The 17,888-nt window shown below is 39.2% G+C and overlaps 1 protein-coding gene across 1 annotated transcript in view; it reads right to left on the reverse strand.

Moving 5' to 3' along the window:
- The window catches only part of CFAP47 (cilia and flagella associated protein 47), a 926,770-nt gene that overhangs the window by 210,771 nt on the left and 698,111 nt on the right, over positions 1-17,888 (reverse strand). The window lies entirely within an intron of this gene.

The raw sequence follows: 17,888 nt of genomic DNA on the forward strand, positions 1-17,888 counted from the left end.
CGAGTGTCAGCTAATTATCATAGCTGACACCCGGCACAATGTGTCAGGGGCAGTCACGGACTGCCCCCGACACGTTAACCCCTTGCACACCGCGATCAAACACGATCGCGGTGTACTGGGGGTTAAAGGGAAGCATCGGCAGGGAGGGGGCTCCCTCCTTGCTTCCCTGAGCCCCCCACGGCAGCGCAATGTGCAGCGCTGCTGCGGGGGACTCCTTTCCTGCAGGTCCCCGGATCCAATATGGCGACGGGGACCTCCGGGGGTTCTGCAGGAAGCTGGCTTCCTCAGTGCCTGCAAAGCACAGGCATGAGGAAGCCTGTGCAGTGCCTGTGACAGATCGCTGATCTGTCACAGTGATCTGTGATGTGACAGATCAGTGATCTGTCACAGGACAGTGATGTCCCCCCTGGGACATTGTAATAAAGTAAAACAAAAATAAAAAAAAGTGTAAAAATAATTTAAAAAAAAACGCCAATTAAAAAAAAAAAAAAAATATTCCCCAATAAATTCATTTTTTGGAAATAAAAAAAAAACAAAACAATAAAAGTACACATATTTGGTATCGACACATCCGTAACGACCCGCCCTATAAAACTGTCCCAATAGTTAACCCCTTAAGCGAACCCCTTAAAAAATAAAAATAAAAAACGAATCAAAAAATAATGATTTATTATCATACCGCCGAACAAAAAGTGCAATAACGCGCGATCAAAAAGACGCATATAAATATCCATGGTACCGCTGAAAACGTCATCTTGTCCCGCAAAAAACGAGCCACCATACAGCATCATCAGCGAAAAAATAAAAAAGTTATAGCTCGCAGAATAAAGTGATGCAAAAATAATTATTTTTTATATAAAATTGTTTTCATTGCATAAAAGCGCCAAAACATAAAAAAACGACCTAAATGAGGTATCGCTGTAACCGTACTGACCCGAAGAATAAAACCGCCTTATAAATTTTACCGCACCCGGAACGGCGTAAACGCACCACCCAAAAGAAATTCATGAAACGCTGGTTTTTGTAAATTCTGCGTCCCAAAAAACGAAATAAAAAGCGATCAAAAAATGTAACATGCCCGAACATGATACCAATAAAAGCGTCAACTCGTCCTGCAAAAAATAAGACCTCACATGACTCGGTGGGTCAAAATATGGAAAAATTATAGCTCTCAATATGTGGTGATGCAAAAACTATTTTTACAATAAACAGCGTCTTTTAGCGTGCGACAGCTGTCAAACATAAAAACCGCCATAAATAGTAAATCAAACCCCCCGTTATCACCCCCTTAGTTAGGGAAAAATAATAAAATTAAAAAAATGTATTTATTTCCATTTTCCCATTAGGGTTAGGGTTAGGGCTAGGGCTAGGGTTAGGGTTAGAATTGGGGGTTTCCACTATTTGCGCACATCAGGTGCTCTCCAAATGCAACATTGCATCTGATCTCAATTCCAGCCAATTCTGCGTTGAAAAAGTCAAATGGTGCTCCTTCCCTTCCAAGCTCTGCCATGCACCCAAACAGTGTTTTACCCCCTCATATGGGGTATCAGCCTACTCAGGACAATTTGCAAAACAACTTTTGGGGTCCTATTTCTCCTGTTGCCCTTAGGAAAATAAAAATTTTGGGGCAAAAATATCATTTTTGTGGAAAAAAATTTTTTTGTTATTTTCACGCCTGGGCGTTATAAACTTCTGTGAAGCACTTGGGGGTTCAAAGTTCTCACCACACATCTAGATAAGTTCCTTGGGGGGTCTAGTTTCCAAAATGGGGTCATTTGTGGGGGGTTTCCACTGTTTTGGTACATCAGGGGCTTTCCAAACGCGACATGGTGTCTGATCTCAATTCCAGCCAAAAAGTCAAATGGCGCTGCTTGCCTTCCGAGCTCTGCCATGTGCCCAAATAGTCATTTACACCCACATATGGGTTATCAGCGTACTCAGGACAAATTGCACAATAACTTTTAGGGTCCTGTTACCCTTGGGAAAATAAAAATTGGGGGTGAAAAGATCATTTTGTGGAAAAAATATAATTTTTTAATTGTACCGCTGTACATTATAAACTTCTGTGAAGCCCTTGTGGGATCAAAGTTCTCACCACATATCTAGATAAGTTCCTTAGGGGGTCTAGTTTCAAAAATGGGGTCACTTGTGGGGGGTTTCCACTGTTTAGGTACATCAGGGGCTCTCCAAATGCGACATGGCATCCGATCAGAATTCCAGCCAATTTTGCATTGAAAAAGTCAAACGGCGCTCCTTCCCTTCTGAGCTCTGCAATGCGCCGAAACAGTGGTTCCCCCCACATATCAGGTATCAGCGTGCTCAGGACAAATTGCACAATAATTTTTGCAGTCCAATTTCTCCTGTTACACTTGGTAAAATAAAAAAAATTGAACCTGAAGTAATTTTTTTGTGAAAAAAAGTTAAATGTTAATTTTTTTTAAATATTCAAAAAATTCCTGTGATGCACCTGAAGGGTTAATAAACTCCTTGAATGTGGTTTTAAGCACCTTAAGGGGTGCAGTTTTTAGAATGGTGTCACTTTTGGGTATTTTCTATCATATAGACCCCTCAAAGTGGCTTCAAATGTGATGTGGTCCATAAAAATAAAATGGTGTTGCAAAAATGAGAGATCGCTGGTCAACTTTTAACCCTTATATCTTACTAACAAATAAAAATTTTGGTTCCAAAATTGTGCTGATGTAAAGTAAACATGTGGCAAATGTTACTTATTAACTTTTTTGTGTGCCATATCTCTGTGATTTAAGGGCATATAAATTCAAAGTTGGAAAATTGCGGAATTTTCAAAATTTTCGCCAAATTTCCGTTTTTCTCATAAATAAACGCAAGTTATATGAATGAAATTTTACCACTAACATGAAGTACAATATGTCACGAGAAAACATTGTCAGAATCACCGGGATCCACGGAAGCGTTTCAGAGTTATGACCTCATAAAGGGACAGTGGTCAGAATTGTAAAAATTGGCCCGGTAGTTAACGTGCAAACCACCCTTGGTAGTGAAGGGGTTAAGGTTGCTAAGAGCACAGTAGCCTCAATAATCCTTAAATGGAAGAAGTTTGGAACCACCAGAAGTCTTCCTAGACCTGGCCATCCAACCAAACTGAGCAATCGTGGAAAAAGAGCCTTGGTGAGAGAGGTAAAGAAGAACCCCATGTTCACTGTGGCTGAGCTCCACAGATGCAGTAGTGAGATGGGAAACAGCAGCTCTGACTGGCAGTTACCTTACTGACAAACAGATGACTGTGTGTGAGCTAGCAGCCAGATGTTTGGATCCCCCTTTCATTTGAAATGGGTCTGTGTTCGGGTTTGAGCTAGGGTACCGTTCTGGTATCCAAACCAATCTTTTTTAAGTTCATCTGAACCTGATAGACCCAAAAATTCATGGGTCTGTAGATCCCTACTCCTAAGAAAATGTGAATCACACTTTTTTTTCTTAAATATTCAGGTATAGGTTTATTAATCTTTGGGGTTGACCAACAGCACTGTAGTTGTTCTATAATAAAATCATCAAAAATGCAAGTTTTCCTAATTGTGAACGAAGTGACAAAACATATTCACTACACTAAGATCTAGACGCACAGGCTGAGGCTTACTATTTAAAACTATAGCTATATACTCCAAATAATGAAGCAGTGTCGCTTGCTTTCTTGTAGCTAATGTTTCCTCTTGAGAGTAATGTGCAATTAAATGCCTTTTTCATTGAAGTGTCAAGTGCATAAGAAATGAACTTGTAATGAATTGGAAAAAATGTAATCAAAAACAATACTTGTACAAGAGGACAAATACTTCCGAGGTGTTAAATCTACTTTTCAGAAATTCATTATCCTGACACAATAAATTAAAATCAGTTAATGGTCAACTGTATTGAGCTTTTATGTTGATTTGGTTACTTATCCAGAAATTGTTAAACATTTGCTAACTGTAAAATGCTGTGCTAAAAGTAATAGAAAGAGGGCATATACAAGATGCATTTAATATTTCTGTAAATTTTGATATAAATGGTATGGTTTTTTGAGAACTATTTTTTGTTATAACATTGTGGTGATGGATCTCTAGTCTAATGGTTAGATATACAGTATAAGGAACTAGAGTCTAGGAAGTTTCCATGGCAGAAACATTGCTCTTTGCATCTGTCAAAATACAATAATTGTGTTACATGGCACAGACAGGGCCGGCATTAGGGGCAGGCAGACTAGGTAGCTGCCTAGGGCCCCCGCTGCCCTAGGGGCCCCCAGCCAGGGGCAGACATACCACCAGTGCAACTGCATTGGGGCCCAGAGGTAGAGGAGGGCCCTGCAGGCAGAAGTGTACTGCCCATAGCGGCAGAGTATGCAGCCGCTATGGGGTCACTCAGTCAAGATTGCGGATGGGAGTGAGAGGGGCCCAGTGTCATGCAGCATCAGGCCCCTCTCACTCCCTCCCATAATCATGTGAATACCCAGAGCTGGGGAGAAAGCGGTGCGCAGAGTGCAGGAGTTCAAAAAGGGGGCATGTCATGCAGGGAGAGACACTGGCCAATGAGCGCTTTCCCCACCAGAGTGATGAGAGCTCTCACTGGCTGCCGCCTCTGTCCTCCTGCAGCTGTGACTGGCGGTAAAAAGGTTACAATTGGTCAGGTGTCAGCTCAAGACTACTACTCTCATCAGCTTACACCTGGTCTTGCTGATAGCCGCAAGAGCAGGCGACATTGGTGAGAGTATTCACCAGATGGCACGTGTGCATATCAATAAAGATATCAGTGTGATATATAAATAGTGCAGTGTGTCTGTTGTTTTCTGCACTTGTATTTCTTGAATAAATAAATCATTTGAAAAAAATGGCTTGAAGCCCCACTTATTTTTACTATGCAGCTGAGGGAAAGCAGATAGTTGGGGGCTGGTGCTATTATTCTGGGAAGGGGCTAATATCCGTGAAGCTTTCCAAGCTAATAATGTCAGTATATTTAATAAATTATTGTCAATTATTTAAATATTTAGTATTTATTATTAAACTAGTAGATAGCCCGTCTCAGGACGGCGACTGTAATAGTTAATGCATTTACTTAACAGTTCTTATTTCAGCACAATGACTGCAATATATATACAGCAGGTGGAATAAATATTGAACATGCTACCAGTTTCCTAAGTAAATATATTTCTAAAGGTGCTATTGACATGAAATTATCAAGAGAAGTCAATAACAATCCATCCAATCCCCACAGGCAAAGAAATCAAATTATAGATTTCCATAAATGAAGTTATGTGTATTGAACACATTTACAGAAATGTATTCGATACTTTGTACAAAAGCCTTTTTTTGTGATGACCGCTTCAAGACGTCTCCTTTATGGAGAAACTAGTTGCATGCATTGCTCAGATGTGATTTTGGCCAATTCTTCCACACAACCACTCTTCAAATCCTGAAGGCTCCGTGGGCTCCTTCCATGAACTCTGAGCAAATTGGTGGTGTGTTCAATATTTCACCCGCTGCATATAAAAATCCATGCTCACAAAATTTACTTAGTGAAAATAGAAATAATAGACATAATGCAAAAGTATCATTTATTTCAAAAGCACAAAATAACCAGGGCTAACCCAGGCCTCTCTGTGTGTGGCCTACTGGTGAACTGCCGATCACAGGTTGGTGAACCAGGAGCAGCTAAGCCAAATGTGCAGGTTAGTATAGCGGGTGCCTACATTGATGAGTGAAGGGCATAGTGGAGTGAGATTAGATGACACAGCTTCCTTCTCTATCCCCCATCTTGGTACTAACCACATCATGCTGTCCATTGCTGTCCAGTGTTTCGATATTGGGGGGGTGACTATGAGTGTAACAGGAGCCACTACACTGGTGAGATGGTGTTGCATCACCGTTCTTGCTCAACAGCCAACACTCAATTGGTGAGTGTGGGCCACAGTGTCCTCTATTATATAAACAATTAGGTGTCAAGTCTCCCTTTATTAGCCCATATATATGTGACTTAGCTAGTCATGTGGTCATACAACCAAATGGTGGCATTTTGCAAAACCATATATTAGCTATTTTCATTTTGGATGAGCATGTATTATCTTCGACAGATGGGTTCACCTTTACCTTTTGCATATTTCATGAAAAAGATTCCAATTTCTCCTATCATAATTTCAATACAATATTGTGACTTGCTGGTTAAATGGCGGGCTCTTATTGCTGAGTGGTGATGCCAGCAGAGTGGCACATAAACGGCTAAGGCCACTGATTGGCTGCAGCAGTCACCTGCTGTAAGCTTATAAATGAGCACATTTAAATTTCAGCAATTCCAATAAAATTCTGAGATGATATATCTAAAATTGTGATAAGCCGTACTCTTTATTACCTGTGCACACCATGGGCCAATACATCAAAGATTTTAAGCCGGAACAGTGTCCCAAAAGCTTTGAAAAGTTGCAAAATGTTTGAGCGATGGGGAAATGAGTTAAAATGTTGTGACTTTTGGCATTTTTAAGCCAGTTTGACTCAGTTATGCCAAAATAGGCAGCGTTAGATCGGAGCCGGGTGGGAAAGGGTTGTGTTTACAACTGTTCATCAAAAATTCCAGCGCTTTGAATGCCAGAAATGCTACTCCAGTGCATGGAATCACATGCTACTTAGAAGGAGTACTAAATTATTAAGTGGCGTGCACCTATTAATAAAATCTGCACTTTTTATTTCAACAAGACTGGCAGAGCGCAACTGTGTGCTATGCCTGTTTTGATGGATCCGCCCCATGTGTTATGTGTGATGTTACACAGTACTGTAGGTAACCTATCTTATTATGTCACTGCAGGCTTAGATTCATTTTTCAGGTGGAAATTATAATATCCAAATTCATTCCCTGGACTGGAAGTGAGCATCTACGGATCACCTCTTAAAAAAGACCAGTCAAGTGCCATAAATATGTACGTTTTTTAAACTTGTTTAAATGCTCAGGCCCTAAATCTTCCATAGTATTCATTTATTTTTGTTCCTGCATCTTTTTAATCCTGAAATGTTACCCCTCTTCCTTATTTATAAATCTAGTTTTGTTAGTCAGCTAGGTATGATCTTCAGGAAGATGCCCATAGATAAGAGTTGAGGATCACGCCCTCTTGGCTAAGAATATTAGATTTATATACAGTGAAGGAATGGTCATATTTTGGGAACTGAGAGGCAAAGGAACAAAATGAACACTGCACCAAATTCAGGGGAACAGTGGCATTTAGAATAGGTAAAAAATTCCACATTTATTGAATGGAAGGTCCTCTTAAAGCACTAAGGGTAGTACAATGGACTGGGATGAAATACTCTTGCCTGTTTGATGTGTAAATTCTCAAGGAACCGATAAAAGATATAAAGTCCAGTCATGAATGTTGATTAAGACATGGATAGACACCTTCTTGAATCCAACAGTCCCTTTATAGCTGAACCAAAAGAGCCTCTCTGTCTATCCTCTAATCACCAGTAAATAAAAAAAACAATGAATGCAAATTTGTATTTAGTTAATGCTTCTGTGCATCACCGGTCAACACAAAAAAATCATTAGCAAAGGTAATATGTCTGTTTTATGGAGTTTGATGTGCTGATTTCAAAAATATGCTTAGTTTTGCTCTATCACATAAAGTTTCATAAAGTTTCTGAGATAGAAGTATTTTTGTTATGACGATATTTCTGCATTTTCAATGTATGTGGTTTTTCTTATGTTATTCCCATTTCTTTGCTTGTCTTACTTAATTGTGACTTTTCTTACAAGGACAACATCAGTAAAGGTTTTAGTGAGTTTTATGGGAGTATTGACAGTGCAGTCAACCAATCACTGCTTCTCGGAAAGTCAAATCTTATTGGGGAGGAGCTAACTGTTATGAGGCGGTAAGATTTGAGTCAGTCAGACTCTGACAGGAGACAGGCCTCTACAGGGCCCTGCCACAGGGAGATAGAAGGGAAGGCAGTGGACAGCCGCCATTGTGAGAGGATTTTCACTGCATTTCTGAGAGGGCAAGTTGCTTCAGAGGGAGAAAACAGCTCAGCCACTGAGGTGTAACTGAGTGAGGGTTTCCACAGAGAGAGAACCTGAAAGCAGCCAAAATCACACTGAGAAACTGCCTGTCTCCAAATATTCATCTGTAAGTTATCTACCAGACTTCCTCCAGTAAAATCAGTTCTAAATACAAGCTGCCTCTGTCATCTCTGGGGAAATATCTACATGTAGTTGGTCAGCGCATCACATTTTTTTTTTTTTAGTTTATCACCACCATTGATCTAAACTTACTCTACTGTTTGGTGTGATTAAAAGGAGAAAAATATCCCGACAGTGGATCAATCATCTGAACAGATTCTGCAATGTGTGTGGTTCTTTTACACCAAAAGGCCAAGTATGTTCAATCACTCATGATATTAAAAAGATGTAACAGATGTACTTTAAGTACAAGAAATGGAAGGATCCAGCGATGTCAGGTGACGGTTAAAAAACAATATTTATTGTCAAAACGGTAAACAAGATCTTGAAAAAGACCTTACATTGAAACGCGTAGATCTGTGTTTCCATGCAGTGTTACCAGACATTATGTGCCTGAGAAAATTTTAATGCCATTTTGATAATAAATATTGTTTTTTAACCATCACACGACATCGCTGGATCCTTCCATTTCTTGCACTGGTGTATCAATAAGCTCACTTGGATCCATGCAGGGCGTTGGCTGATGGTGAGACAAGCTGTACATAGCAGAAAGGTGAGCTGAATTCAACATTTTTTTCTCTGAGATGTACTTTAAGTGTTCACTTGGTGATCAAGACAAAAGCTGGGCACCTCATGTGATATGCTCAAGTTGTTCAAATGGTCTTCTTGACTGATTCATTATGTAAAATTATTTTGCACTGGTTACAGATATAATGCCTATTGTCCACTCTCCTATAAAGTGATATCCTTTTTAAAATAATATACAACTGGTAATTTTAACATACAGTATAGAACCATGACAGAAAAATACTGAATACTGTATGCAGGGGACTTTTACCTTGTGTTCTCAATATGAGGTGCCGATAATTAAGGTGCTTTAGTGCATGAGGTAGATGTTTTGGATACTAGTTCCCATGAATCACATGTAGATGACCTCTAGTGAGCTGATATAGAAGTTAGCAAAATGCTGTCCTGGACGGTGACAGGCCCTTGAATCCGGCGTCCGATGGAGCTTCTGTTGGCGCGTATCTGCACGTGTATAACAATTGGTCTCATCTGCCTATCGTCACTGAAGAGTACGTACCACATGACCGCTAGCAGTCACGTGACTGAAGACGTCACAAAGGTCCTACAGCTCCCTTTTTCATGGTCTTTTACTAGGCATTGCTCCTACTAGCCAGTTTCCTACTCCACACTGATGAGGGGCAATACCCCGAAACAGCTGTCTGTGGATGGATACCATGTTTTGGCATAGGTGGTTTCCTTCATTGGAGACTGCCCTTCCCGTGGTTGTTCCTTCCCGGTGAAAGACCTGGCTAGTCATTGCTTGCGTTGAGAAACATGTGATGGTGTCTCCGCGGCTTATGTTTTTCCATGTTTTACATATTTCCCATAAGGGATGGGGGCAGTGCTCTAGAATCACTGCATTGAGAAACACGTGATGGTGTCTCCGCAGTGTCGGATGTTGATCTCCATGAGGTCAATCATCCTCCCTTTTTCATCCTCGCTTTTTAGTGCATACACGGTATACACTAAAGCACCTTAATCATCGGCACCTCATATTGAGAACTAAAGGTAAAAGTCCCCTGCATACAGTATTCAGTATTTTCATGTTATGGTTCTATATGTTAAAATTACCAGTTGTATATTATTTTAAAAAGGATATCACTCTATAGGAGTGCAGACAATAGGCATTATATCTGTAACCAGCGCAAAATAATTTTGCATAATTTTTCACATATTTTGGTCTAACTGGTTGAGACCCTATTTTGCAGTGGTGTACAGGGAGTATAAGAGCGCCACGAACCACAGCAAATTTTTGTACACACATTAACCAAGGTCTTCGTGACTGGTTGAATATGAGAAAAGTGGCTATGTCATTTGCTGTTCCCATGATTTGGAGAGAACCCAAAAATCATAGTGATGACTGCTACTTTTGTTTCGTCAAACTGAAGGGCTTTTCTACAAAGAACAAACAGGATTAATTACCCTGAACTTGAATCTGCGATTAGGCCAGTTCCATATGATGGCACCTTGCCAGTTCCTGTACCACTGTTGTTTGGATTAGATGAAAATGAAGTAGAATATAAAGACTATGGAGCTGAAGTGACTGGCGAAGACATGAAGACCCCAAGTCAAGATGAGTATGTACCTGATGGAGCAGCCGAGCAGCCAGAACGTTTACTTAACATGAATTAAATGATCTCATCAGAGACCTTTCATTGTCAAAAGATAAAGCTGACCTTCTTGCATCTAGGTTGAAACAGAAGAATATTCTTCATGATGATGTTAAAGTGTGTTATTACCAAAACAGAAGTAACACTTTTACACAATTTTTCACAGTTGATGGACCAATGGTGTACTGTAACAATGTGAGTGGCCTCTTTGAAGAACTGAATCAAGAGTATTTTGTTGCAGATTGGTGATTTTTTATTGACTCATCACAGAGAAGTTTGAAAGAAGTGTTGCTTCATATTGGAAATATAAAACCATCAAAAGGAACGTTATGAAAATCTGTCAGTTGTTTTGGATGCTATACAATATAAGCATTATCAATGGAATATCTGTTGAGATTTGAAAGTGATTGGTCTGCTAATGGGAATGCAAGGTTTCACAAAATATTGTTGCTTCTTGTGTTTATGGGACAGTAGAAATACAGTAGAGCATTATGTTCGTCGCGATTGAGGACAGAGAAATATCTACTCTCCAAGTAGAGACTATGTTCAGCATAATCCTTTAGCTGCTCCAACAAAAATCTTTCTTCCTCCACTACATATAAATTTGGGTTTGATTAAACACTATGGCAAAGACAAATTCACAAGGGTTCCAGTGCAGTTCACTGAAATTCTCCAGCATTTCACCAGCAAAACTGAAGGAAGGGGTATTTGTTGGTCCTCAGATCAGAGAGCTTATGAGAAATGATGTGTTTGAAGGAACTTTAAATGATAAGGAATTGAGATCTTAGAAAAGCTTCAATTGGATCTTCTTAAAAAACAAAAATCTCCAGGATATGTTGAAGGTGTTGAGGAAATGCTAAATGCATACCATTGTCTTGGATGTCGCAAGTCTCTGAAAATGCACTTTTTGCATTCACATTTAGATTTCTTCCCTAAAAATCTTGGGGATGTAAGCGATGAACAAGGCAAGCAGTTTCACCAGGACATTAAAGTACTGGAACACTGCTACCAGGGTTTTTGGAATGACTCAATGATGGCAGATTACAGTTGAATGTTATATAGGGACAACCCTGAAAAAATCGTATCAACGACAGTCTAATGTCAAGCACTACTAATTTATGCTCATATTTTGGTTTCTATTTTGCACGCCATATTTTGCCATTAAAAGGTATCAACCACTGAGGACTCTCAATTCTAAATATTTTTCTATTTTTGCATGTGAAATTATTTTGGCTCAATAAAAACTGTTTTGTAAGGTGAAGCATTTTTTTCTGATCTGTAGATTACTGTTTTCTTAATGTCGCCAATATATTTCCTATACCTTATAATAATGATGCTGTGCTGCTCCATGGAAACTATACGTGCTACAGAAAAACCATATACATTTTTGAAAGCAGGACAAAAAGATGATTCAGAAAAGTGCAAAGTCACCTGCGATTACAAAAAATATTTTTTGCAGACATGTGCACAGTAAAACATTTCCAAAGCAAACCTGTTTAGTTTTCTACACAACAATCTTTTTACAGTCAGCGTGTTGTGTGCTTTGTATTCTCCGGAGTGACTGTGCAAGGCAGAAGTGGAAGACAGCTTTCCATCTACACATACAACTGCTACATCTAAATCTACATACAGACCATCATAAATGCAATTTATATCAAAATATGTAGGACAATTTCTTTGAAACACAATCAATAAATGAAGTTGAAAGGATTGTTTTGCACAATTACATGGACACTGAACTCTTATTTTAGCACCATAGAACCACATGAGCTACCAAAATCCAGTATATGGTGCATTACAGAAAGCCAAGGACACAGCATATTAGTACTTTATTTAACTTTGATGGTTATATTAAATTATGTGTAAGAAAAAATACATATCTGCCTTAATGGAATGCATCAATCAAATGATTATCTGCTAAATATAGACAATGTTACATTGGGATAGGACACAATGGTCTGTATTCACAGGAGCAGAACAATCTTGCAACATGCAGTTTGTTTGTCTGTATGTGACAAATGCTTTTATAGTATATGGAAACTAGTCATGTACGGCAAACTGTAATGGAGATAGATTTGTGTTGACTATTTCAGCAGTAAGCCTGTTAACTGTCAAGTCTGAAAAAGCAAATCATTAGTTTTAGATTGGCATGCAGACTTCATCCCTTTTCCCTGACTCTTTCGGGACGGGTTATGAAATGGCAATCATGTCACCGAATGTTCATGAATAAAATGATTTCTTAAAGCAAGTGGGAACGTCTGCATAGCGTTATTTATAAATGTAACAATCATCGGTACTCAGAGGCCATTGGGGTCAGTCATTAGGCTCTTTCCTTTCCAGCTCTTTTATATCCCTATTGTGTTTCTTATTCTAAAGCAATTATTATTTTACCACATACTGTAGTTAAAACCTATCATGTGGCTTTCCTACTGAGGATTTTATACAGGGTCACATAATGATATGGATTAGGGTGTCATCATAGAAAGACAACCAGAAACCTCCCCTTTGGGAACTGAAAGCCCCCTCAACCCTATCCCTATTAAGCATGGGACAAATTCAGACAATTAAGCCTTTTTAAAGAAGATGATAAAAAACAAATGTAAATGGAATGACAACCTGTTCATTTTTTATGGAAATAAAATGGAGATGGGTGTGTAAATGTAACCTCTCTATGTTCCTCTTTTTCCCCTGCCAATGAGGTATGTTTTTACAACCTTAGACCTCATTTAGACATCTATTTTGCTCATGTATAAAAAAACAGACCAATTATTTTGATCAGTGTTTGATCAGCGTTGTCCGAGTGTCATCCATTTTTCTTGTATGTAGAGAAAATATAAAGTTTCTCCACCTTCTCCTATGTCACAGTTGATGACATCTGAACTAAAGAACAAGAAAAAGTAGTGTGCAATTTAGATCATGATCAACCACACAATAGGAACAATATATTGAAAAAAATACAATTTTATTAATGTAATTTCACAAAAGAAACACTTTAGAAGACAAATTAAAAACAAAAAAGCCCAAATTAGGCCACATAGAAAAAACCACCTAAAGGTCCATGTAAGGACCTCACCTCCTCCAAAGTGCTAGGCAAAATTGTGTGCAATAAACACTGACCCTTTCTGGTTTGTGAATAAAACTTACCCAATATTACATTGACTAGTGGCAAAAAAGATCGGAGCCATGAAACATAACAATGTGCTAAAATAGCCATCATAAAAATAGGACCATTTAAAAGGCCCTAGCCAAGATATAAATGCATGAAAAAAGGCAAGGTATGAACACAATATATGTTCCAAGATGAAAGACAAAAGAAAAGCACCATTTTCTTTCCTCTGAAGAAGCCACGCTGTCTGGTGGCGATATGCGTGGGGCATGTACCCCTCCTCCTTTCACTATATCTTGCTGGCAATATGCTCTTCATCACAGGCCTTGGAGGGATTTATCTGTGGATCATTCTGATCGGTGATATATTGACCTTTTGTCTTTCATCTTGGAACATATATTGTGTTCATACATTGCCTTTTTTCATGCATTTATATCTTGGCTAGGGCCTTTCAAATGGTCCTATTTTTATGATGACTATTTTAGCACATTGTTATGTTTCATGGATCTGATCTTTTTTGCCACTAGTCAATGTAATATTGGGTAATGCGGGCATGTAATTTGGCTGTCATTAGTCTCATTAGTTTTATTCACAAACCAGAAAGGGTCAGTGTTTATTGTCCACAATTTTGCCTAGTACTTTGGAGAAGGTGAGCTCCTTACATGGACCTTTTGGTGTTTTTTATATGTGGCCTAATTTGGGCTTTTTTAATTGTTTTTAATTTGTCTTCTAAAGTGTGTCGTCTGTGTACCTACATTAATAAAATTGTATTTTTTCAATATATTGTTCCTATTGTGTGGTTGATCAATACCTAAATTGCACACTACTTTTTCTTGTTCTATAGTTCATATGCAACTGTGTGTGGACTTTGATCCCCTTAATATTGAGTAGTGCCCTCCAGTTTCCATTTGCATAGTTGAGTTGATTTGAGTGCGGTCTGTTTTTTTCATGGACACATAGACTAGCATTACCGATCTTGAGCCAACCATCAGATCAAAATCAGACATGTCTCTGCGATTTTCCACTCTGTCAACAAATAATCACCGACGTGTGCATGGCCCCACAGACCATCACAGGTACGAGTGCTATCTGTGAAAACCACTGATAGCAATTGTATGCAAAAAACAGACATCTGAATGAGGAATTATGCTGAGCAATCAGTGTTGCTAGATTGTGGAGTGAAGACTAATAGTGAAAAGTAGTTGTCAATTCATCAATGGAAGATCAAATAGGAGCAGGGCATTACAGTGCTATGGGAAAATATGCTCCAGAATTGATATTTCTTAGTAAATATAAGTATTTTCTAAAACACTCATGTCAGGAAAGTCTGTACTGCCTTACTATAGATTTCATATATAGCTCTGGCAAAAATTAAGAGACCACCACATCAAAACCCTGTCATGGGCAGCCCATTCTCTAGACCTGAACCCCATTGAAAACCTCTGGAATGTAATCAAGAGGATGATGGATAGTCACAAGCCATCAAACTAAGAAGAACTACTTAAATTTTTTCACCAGAGGCAGTATGAAAGACTGGTGGCAAGCATGCCAAGACGCATGAAAGCGGTTTTTAAAAATCATGGTTATTCCACAAAATTTTGATTTCAGAACTCTTCCTGAGTTAAAACATTAGTATTATTGTTTCTAAATGATTATGAACTTGTTTCCTTTGCATTATTTGAGGTCTGAAAGCACTGGGTTTTTTTTTTTAATTTTGACCAGTTTTTGTCAGAAAAAAATACAAAATCTATTGCTTGGAAATTCGGAGACATGTTGTCAGAAGTTTATAGACTAAAAGAACAATTTACGTTTTACTCAAAAATATACCTATAAAGAGAAAAATCAAACAAACTGAACATTTGAAAGTGGTCTCTTAAGTTTTGCCAGAGCTGTAGATGCATCTAATTATTTTCATGTAAGATCTTGCATGTGATAAGCCTATGGTTGCCTCATGGTGGCATCTAAGGAGCATCATCTCATAAATAGGCGAGAAACTTCGATAGAATCTCATATAATTTGTACTAGTGATTCAAAAAGAAAATAAAGAGATTTATTCCCAGCAGAAAAAAAGTTGGGCACCAAGTTACAAATGATGAAAAAAGAAAAATAAATGGTATACCATACTTGTCTAATAATCCTGAGCCACTCCTTTTCTAGCTTTGCCTATATCCCCTGTGGGTCTTTGGTAGGTTTATTAATTGATTTTTAATTTATGCAATGCTGTGTAAAAAATAGAAGTGTACAACCCTTTAAGGAGTCAATGTTCTAAAGATGGCAGGAAAGAATCAGTCTTTGCAGAAGCAATTTATTTTGTCTCATGGACAATGAAACACGACTATCACCTTTAAGCCGGGTTCACAGTCCGTATACAGACCCCAATACTTACACTGACCGCGATTCTCTTGACCCAAAATTACAGCTTCATAGACAAAATATGAAGCTGTAAGTTAAGATCAGGAGACCTGTGATCCATCCAGGCAGTCCAGTCGATTTATGGACCTAGAAATACTGTTGTCTGGACCGGCCCAAACCTGAAATTCTTCCCATTATATACAAGGGAAACCCTAAGTATATTTGGGGCATTATCCTGCAGTAGCCCTGCCAAGACAGGAAGAATGAATCTTACTCCTACAACTTCCTTTATTAACCTGGCTTTTACAGATAATTCATAGAGCATTTTAAAGAAAACCATACAATTTTCAATATTTGTCTATTACATATGTTAAAAGCTATTTGTTTACAGTATTTTCTCTTCTATTAATACAGTGCTTTACTGTTGATTTCTCCAGTCCAGATAAACAATATACTGAGGAAAAACACACAGAGCAGCTGCCTCTGATATTTTAATAATCTTGACATTATACATGGTTTGCCAGAGGGCTACAGGGCATTATAACAGAAAAGCCACTTCAAGAAGATCACAGAATACTTCCATCATTTTGCTTCTTACATCCCTTGGCTGGCAATGTAAAATGTCTCCATGAATTCAGAGCAAGGGTCTTTGGCATTCTAAGATTCAGGGTCAAGGGAAGGTAAAAAAACCAACAGGAAATAAACACTAAAAAACAAGGTTACATAGATAGCTGACAAGCTTCTCACACCACCGCAGTCCCCCACATGATGAATTGTGGATACACAGATGTGGTTTCGAAAACAATTCAATGTGCATAACAGCACAATTCAACAGGAAAATACAATATTTTAAAAATAAATACATATGTAACAGGTACAGGTGAACCTAAAACCCTACTGAATTCCCGAAGCACGCCGGGAGATAATCTCACAAGAGATGAGGAGAATGCTGGACCTCGGGGTAATAGGGTAATAGAGGAATCAAAAAGTGGCTGGTTCAATCCCATTGTCCTTGTATCAAAGCCCAGTGGCGAGTGGCGGTTTTGCAATGACTATCGCAAGTTCAATGATGTGTCTGGTGTCGATGCATACTAGATGCACTGTGTTGATGAACTGATATAGCAACTGGGGCCCATGAGGTATATCACCATCCTCGACCTAACGAAGGGGTACTGGCAGATTCACATGTCACAGAGCGCCAAAGAGAAGACAGCTTTCTCAATGCCAGATGGCTGCTTCCTTAACACCAGGATGCCATTTGGTCTGCAGGGGGACCCGCTACCTTCCAAAGGGTGATGGATCGGATCTTGGTGCCACATAGATAGTATGCCGCTGCTTACTTGGATGACATCATCATCTTCAGCCATGACTAGAGCTCGCATCTCACAAAAGTACAGGCGGTCCTCATTGGCTTGAGGAAAGCAAGGTTTAAGATAAACCCAAAGAAATGTGCCAACATCGTCAGGCGTGGAGTAATCAAGCCCCAATGGAATAAGATAGAAACAATTCAGGAATGGCCACAACTGCTGACCAAGAAGCAGGTAAGGGCATTTCTTGGGATTGTGGGATATTACCGGCGGTTTATCCCGAACTATGCCACAATTGCCACACTGTTAACGGACCTCCTCGGCAGAGCAAGGCCGTCTGTGGTAAAATGGGCTCCTGACACAGAGAAGGCATTTGAGGAATTCAAGCGGGCTCTGTGTAGGCATATGGTCTTGGTCGCACCAGAATTTAAGAAGGAGTTTGTGTTACAGACCGATTCTTCTCTTCAGAGGCTGGATTAGGAGTGGTACTCTCTCAGGAAATAAACGAAGAAGAGCATCCCATCTTGTATCTGAGCCAAAAACTTGCAAGAAGAATTATGCAATTGTGGAGAAGGAGTGTTTGGCCATAAAGTGGGCCATAGATGCACTAAGGTACTACCTTCTGGGCCGTAGATTCAAATTAGTGTCTGACCATGCCCCGCTGAGATGGTTGAGTGAGAAAAAGGGTAAGAACGCCAGGGTGACTAGGTGGTTCTTAGCTCTTCAGGACTTCTTGTTTCATGTCGAACACAGGCCAGGGAAGTTACATGGCAATGCGGA

The sequence above is a fragment of the Dendrobates tinctorius genome, unplaced genomic scaffold, assembly GCF_039654945.1.
Source record: "Dendrobates tinctorius isolate UK_male_01 unplaced genomic scaffold, ASM3965494v1 ptg000166l, whole genome shotgun sequence".
In the NCBI taxonomy this organism is placed as follows: domain Eukaryota; kingdom Metazoa; phylum Chordata; class Amphibia; order Anura; family Dendrobatidae; genus Dendrobates; species Dendrobates tinctorius.